We start from the raw sequence: 7,107 nt of genomic DNA, 5'->3' as shown, positions 1-7,107 counted from the left end.
TAAGAATTCCAACATTATTCAAATATTCAGTCCTCTGGGTTGTAGAGGAATTAATTTGGAGGAGTCCCTCAGTACTACACCCCTACCCTTATAATGTATGTATGCCCAACGAAGATGCACAAACACTAAATTAAATATTAGGTAGTAGCATTCAAGAAGCATCACAGAGGCTGAGTGTGTGTGTGTGTGTGTGTGTGTGTGTGTGTGTGACTATTGGCACCTCAGAGCCACATTAACTACATTATTTTATGGGACTACAGAAAGATTCCTAATAAATTAACAAATAATCCCAAACCTAAAACAATAGCAGACAGCTCTCCATCAAACATGCTGCTTGTTAAACATTCTACCTCCACAAAGTTTTCTAGTCAATATCTAAGTAAGCTGTAATAGTCAGGTATAGTTATTTACCAGTAAAATAACTACCTCGACTGTATGGCTCACACTGAAGAATAAAACTTAATGTGACTTAAAAATCAATAGTCTAGGATATTAGCTATTTCATTATTGGATGGCAGGGAAATAAAATACTTAGCCATTTTATTAGTGTTACAGTAACTTATTGTGAACCTAAAATATACTTATTTTGCCAATCCCTCATCTTGGAATTCTAAAGCATTTCCAAATACAACACATTTTCAGATTACCGTATTTTAAAGAATTCACTTAACATCAGGTAAAATAAATACTGCCAACAAGCTGCCAAGATAATAATAATAATAATAATAATAATAATAAAGTTTCTCCAAGAAATTGATCTGGGTGCTAAATTTTGGCATTTGGTTAAAGCCCTATAAAATGAATAACTTAATGGCCTCAACACTATAATTAGTAATTATATTTTCTGTTTCTGAGAATGATTGATGAGTGCATACCTTTGAGGCATCATTCTCTCCATGGTAAAACAAGGCAGTAGAGAAGAGGCTGAGATCAGCCTCAGGGGCAGAATGGGGGGCACCTGGAACCCCTGCACCAGCACCTCCCACTCCCACTTGCAGCTGGCAGGGGAAGGTCATGCCTCACGTGGCACAAGCCTGAAGCTGACCTTTCTGCCTATCAACTGTTCCTCCCCACTGGCGCTAGTGACCCCCTTCCGTTTTTTTCCATAGGCTATTCTTTTCAGCCTGCGGTTTCTCTGGCAGGCTGCCACAAGAAAAGTGGAGTTGAGTGAAGTGAGATAAGCTGAGGTCTGGATCTCTCGAAACTTTTATTGCAGTAGAAGGATAGAAAAATAGAAGGGACATGAATGGTGCTACAGATGTAGCAAGCTGAAGTGGGGTTATTTCTGAATCTCGATAAAGATGTGCATGTAAAGATTTGCAAATAAAACACAAGGCCAGGACTTAAGAGCCACAAACATGTTCTGCAATACCTGTCTAATGCAAAAGCACAGGGCTGGGGCTGGAGAGAGAGTCTTCTTGGCAGGCACTTGGCTTGCAAGCATGAGGACTTGAGTTCCACCTCCAGAACTCAAATTTTAAAGGCAAGGTACGGTAGGGAGCATTTGTAGTGCTAGGAAGGTAGAAAAAGACACATCCCTGGGGCTTGGAGCCAGTCATCTTAGGCTATGTGATGAGTTCTGGGCCAATGAAAGCACACTGCATCTGAGGAACATTATGAAGGTTGACCTCTGGCCTCCACACAGAGGTTCACATACATGCACCACACACACACACACACACACACACACACACACGCCTGTCTAGGAACACACATGTGGACATACACACAAACATGTACACTCAAACAAAATGCATAGGACTGCATTTTTGTTTTTAGACTTTGAAGATTAGCTGTGTATAATGTTCTAATATTTCAAAAAATAAATTTCCGTAAATATTAATACTCTAAAAGAAAAAAATTGCCCCAAAATTATATGGACAGACATGGACAATTTGTACAGGAAACAGTGTTCAGTTCCCCCTTTTAATCAAATAAAAGCTAAATTAAAACAATGTTTGACTTAGCAAAGGGGCAGGGTTTTTTTTTTTTCCTTTGAATAACAATACCCAAGTCTGGGCTAGAGGTCAGGGGCTAAGATGCATTATGGCGAAGCCTGGACTGCGACTGCAGAAGGCTAGGGACACAGACGCTTTGGGGAGCTCGTTGCAGCATAGAGCACAATGCAGTTTCTGGAGCAGTTCCTTTGGAGAAAGTAAGAGGCTAAAGAGAGGTGGTCTGCAGGGTCCTCCCAACATCCCTCATCACCAAGACAAACTAAACCCAGATGACTCATTCTACAGAAGCAAAATGGTTCACCTATGATGAACGGAGGGTTACACGGCCATTGCAACCATGTTCAAAGAGAAACCATAAAACATGTTCATTTTAAGCCATGTTAAATTAGAAAAAAAAAAAAAGAGAATCCAAAGAAAGTCATATGTAATCTATGGATGGTAAGGGGGGCTGATAAGAAGGAAATGCAGCCAAATCTCCAAGCATGGCTGCTTCTGTGTAGACATTTTGTTTTGCCTTTTGTATTTCTAATGTTCTTGAACCAGAAGATGAGGATTCCCTCTAAAATACAATAGAAGAAAGTAAGGGAACCCTGAGCTTGAGTTATCTTGTCATGACTGCCACTGATTAGGTTCAAGATGGCTAAAATGCATCTCTAGCCCAGATCCTCCTGCCTCAGCTCCCCCAGCAACCATGAGCTAGTAGGAGAGGCACATATCCCACAGGCAGCTTCTAAAAAATTCATGTTGACTCAGAGGAGAGCCTGCCAGCAAGTAGGTTTGGGAAAGGACCAGTTCTTTCCAGTGTTAAGAACTCTAGAACATTCCCTTTCCCTTTCCTCTTTCAGAGAAAATAGAAGCCCTACTGCTTCTTTCCGGGGTTCTCTTGAGGGTTAGGATCTGAAGGTAAAAGAAGAAGTACCCATCAACATTTTACACACTCCCTTCTCACTTAAAATCCCAGATGACCACAGTCAAATCACCTAACTGCCTGCCGGCTTTCCAAAATGCTGCAGGACGGCATGCGGGCAGCAGCCATCAATGACATAACCAAGAAGGTATTGCTTGTTTAAGGAAATATGCACAGAATCTGCCAAGAGACTCCTACACTCAGTGTTTTTCTCAATGAACTTCTTTTGGGTTCTGTCATGCGCACTAATGTCATAGTGGGAATCTTGTAAGATGGAAGGGAGCCTCATTTCAAATGCATCTACCACATGGCCTTGGCCATTGGCTGGTTGCAGGGCACAGCACTTCAGAGGCATAAAGCACGTGGTGTAATCACTGCACCCGATGTTAAACAAAGCAGTTCTCTAGATGAAGTACAGCTAATGCCGTCAGAAGTACCATAAAATTAAAATAATAAAATGCACAGCTATGTGCAGCCACCTGAAATCCTGCAGTGGCAGGCTGTTGCACTTAGAATGAAACCCTATATCCCTCCCCAGGCCCATCAGTCCTAATGTGACTAGATGTTTGCCTGGGGCCTCTGGGCATTTGTTCCTGGACAACTGGTCATATTTTTCCTTTCTTTTTTAATTCTTTCAAATGCTGCATGTGTGTGCATGCCTATGAGAGTCTTCTACAAGTACCTGCAGAGGCAGCAAAGGCCACTGGATCCCCTGGAACTGGAGTTACAGTACAGAGAGCCTGATATAAGTGCTGAAAACTGAAGCCAAATCCTCTACAAGAGAGCTAAGAGCTCTTGGCTGCTGAGCCATCTCTAAGGCCCCATTTTTCTTTTTTCAAAACAGCTGTAAAGTTCCTCATTTGCATAGTGTTAGGATTCCTGGTACCTTATCTATTCCTCCGCATTAAATTGAAATTGACATCGGCTTTGCTTTCACGTTTGGGTGGAATATAATGAGGTGCGTGAATGTCAACCTGAACCAGTAAATAAAACACGCTTCAAATTTTTTCACTCTTGCTACTCCTGCTTAGGAAAAACTGGCCAGTGTTTACTTCAATACTTGGAAAGTATTTTTCACTCTGTCCAACAGAATTTGTGGGTGTCCAAACACGAGTCGGGGTCAGAGGTATCAGAATGAATGTGGATTCCTCACTGATGACAACTCAAATCCTAAGTGTCTCTATCTCCCCACACTGCTTCCCTTGCTGTCCTAACGTCTTCTTAGGCACGCTTTGGTAACGACTTCCTCCAGACCTTTCCTTTCCACTGGTTGTAACCTCAGTAATTGCTCAGGCACAGCATCAGCTGAAGATGTTTACTGCAAGGATGCTGGAGCAGCCTGAGTGTCTCCTCGCTGTCCCTGCCTTCTGGCCACCACTTGTTGTACTCCCCTTGAGTACAGGCTAGACCCATTGCCCTGGTTCTAAAGAACAAGATTATGAATAGTAAAAGGATTTTGCTTCTGAGAGTTGATGACCAAAAGAAGACTGAGACTTCTACCTTCCCTGCTCTCTTTCTTGGAGCCATTGCTTATTCTTAGGGAAGCTAGCCTCCAAGTATGACCTCCACAATGGAAAAAAAAAACCCAGGAGAGAGGAAATAATGCCACATAGCCACTGCCCATGAGGGTGTGAAGCCTGGCAACAGCCAGAGAGGTCAGCTTGTATCTGATCACAGACAGCCTGCAGGAGACAGACGAGCTGGCCGGTAGATCATCCCCAGTTCTGGCTAGAGGAGATCCACACTCCTGGCAGACATGTGGTTTGTAAGACCCTGACTACCCAAGGAAGCCACAGTAAGATTCATGACCCAGAGAAACTCTGGGATAATCATATGCTGTCTACGGGGCAGGAAGTGGTCATTTGTTACACAGCAACAGCTAACTAAAGCAATTGCTTTACTATACACTCAAAATCATAGTAGTCATTCATCATGTATCATGTATATAGAATTGTAAAACCTACTTGGTACTCCACATTCATCACCACCTCATCCAAAAAAAGACAAGGAGTATATAAACAGACATGATACCAATGAGGAGATGGCTTAAGTTCCATGACTGCAAGGACTTTCTCTCTTATTCAGTCCCTCCTGCCTCAGTATCTCCTCCCTGTGAGGTTCACAGATGCTCCGAGGCACACTGGCTGAGTGGATGTCTCCTACAGCTTATCTAAAAGGACTGAACCTCTTTCATTCAAGTTGCCCAAGTGATACATACTTAAAAGTGAGTCAGTCAGCAACCTCTTCATCACATGAGCAGACATGTACATGGAATCAGTGTGTGTGTTCCCCCCAAAATCATAGGTGCCCTGGTAGCTCACACTAGCTTTTCAGTGACAGTAAGAAACTCATTCCCAAATTTAACCCCATCCTTTATTATAGCTTTATTTTGGCAAAGACAAAAGATCTGAACTCTTTCCTAATCTAACGACCCACTCTTGGTAAATCAATTCTTTTCCCTGGGGAATTATTTTCAATAATCTTCCAGGATGCAGGGTCATCACAGTCCAGCTCATCAGCTAGCATGTTCATATCCCCTTAGCCCTCACAGGTTCCCCAGCCCCCACTAGGCTCCCTGCCAGGTCTGGCCTCATTGGCCCCAATTCAGGGTCAAACAGTAAGGGGTAGGTGTGTCAAAGGTCACTCTAAAGTATCCAGGGAGGCTGGAGAGAAGTGTCCAGAGAAATGCAATTAAGATACCCACAAGGAAACAGGAGGGGTGGGTATTGAAAGGAAGTTGGCACAACCCTTAAATTCTTTTCTTTGCAAAGTTTCACAGTCAAGTGATCACTCAGCCTTTGAGGGTGATTTGGTCCTTCCTCAGCAACCCCTAGTAAAGAAGTATTTGTTCACAAAGGCCCAGGAGACCTTAAGGAATCCCCAGTGTGCATTTTAGGAAGATAAGAAATGATTAGGTGCAAGAATAGCCAACCACTCATTTGTCAAATACTGAACAGGGCTGGCAGAATGGGGCTGAGCAAAGTGTGTCTGACTACTAACGCTGCAGATTTTAGATTCTAGGAGAAACACAGGCTTTAACTTAAAAACCACACAAAACTGAAGACCGATAAATGCCATAAGGCAAAAAGGTCAAGGGAGCAGCGGTCCAAGTTGAGCTAAAAACTGGGGAAGCTGAGGAGTATTCCAGGCAAAAGTATCCATAAACGGGACAGCATGTGCAAGGGCCCCAGAACCTGACATGGTGGCACCGCGGAGCCTGGCAAATGAAGGTCTGTCTGTGTGTTACCAGATGAGACAGGGCTCTGGGATATCCAAGAGGGTGATCCCAATTTGAACCTGCTTCCCTAAGTTCCACAAATAGCATCTCACTGTCTTCTTCCTCATACGTAACACACCAAAACTGAGATTTGGATGTCCCCACCTCTCAGCTTGTCTTTCATCTACATTTCCCTCATCTCAGCCAAAGGCAGCTCCCTTTTTCTAGTCTTGGGTTAGAAACCTCGCCATCTTCCCTGACTCATTCCCACACCAATTCAGCAAATCCTCTCCACTCTACCGTCAGCCCGAATCCAACAATCCAACTCCTACTGTGTCTCCCACAAATTCCCACTCCATACCACCACCCTTGTTCCTAGAGTCTGCTCTTCAGTCCCGCAAAAGAGGTCTTCAAAAAAAAGTGAGTCTGACCAGGAGGCAACTCACTAACTGCAGCATTGAAGGCGGTTTCTGTTCCTTTGCAAGAACTCTTCAGGTCCTACAGAGACTGGACTTGATGAGTCTCTACTCACAGCGATGTAAGGTTTCCTATACAGCTGAGATGAACACTTAGTGCCCACTTTGTGCTTTCTCACAACCTCCAGACACCTGCCTCGCAGTTCCTCAAACGTAGCAAACACACAAGGACTTTGGTGGCAGTAGCCTAGAATATGTCACACCCACTCCTCCCTTGGGAATCATAACTCTGGTCAATAGATCTCTGTGTCCCAGACTTCTTCATAAGAGAGGCCACGGAGTGCACATTCTCCTCGTGTCTAGCTTTGTCTTTCTTTTCAGCCCTTACATTCTGTGATACGTGATCCATTTAAATACTCACTGAAAGATTGTGTCTGTTTGGCTGACTGCCACAGGTTTAGAACCTGGAAGTGTTCTAGGGAAAGAGAAAAGTGTTACCTTGTGCTGGGTGTTGTTGTTGGGCCCCCATATAATCATCCCCAGAAGTCTTCTAAAAAGAGAGAGAGAGAGAGAGAGAGAGAGAGAGAGAGAGAGAGAGAGAGAGAGAGA

General features: G+C 43.7%; 1 protein-coding gene across 1 annotated transcript in view; it reads right to left on the bottom strand.

Moving 5' to 3' along the window:
* Creb5 (cAMP responsive element binding protein 5) overlaps positions 1-7,107 on the bottom strand; it is a 394,770-nt gene that overhangs the window by 371,650 nt on the left and 16,013 nt on the right. The window lies entirely within an intron of this gene.

Source organism: Mus caroli, chromosome 6 (assembly GCF_900094665.2).
Source record: "Mus caroli chromosome 6, CAROLI_EIJ_v1.1, whole genome shotgun sequence".
NCBI classification, from domain to species: Eukaryota; Metazoa; Chordata; class Mammalia; order Rodentia; family Muridae; genus Mus; species Mus caroli.
The sequence above is the reverse complement of the archived record's forward strand: the minus strand, read 5'-3'. Positions and strand labels throughout refer to the sequence as shown.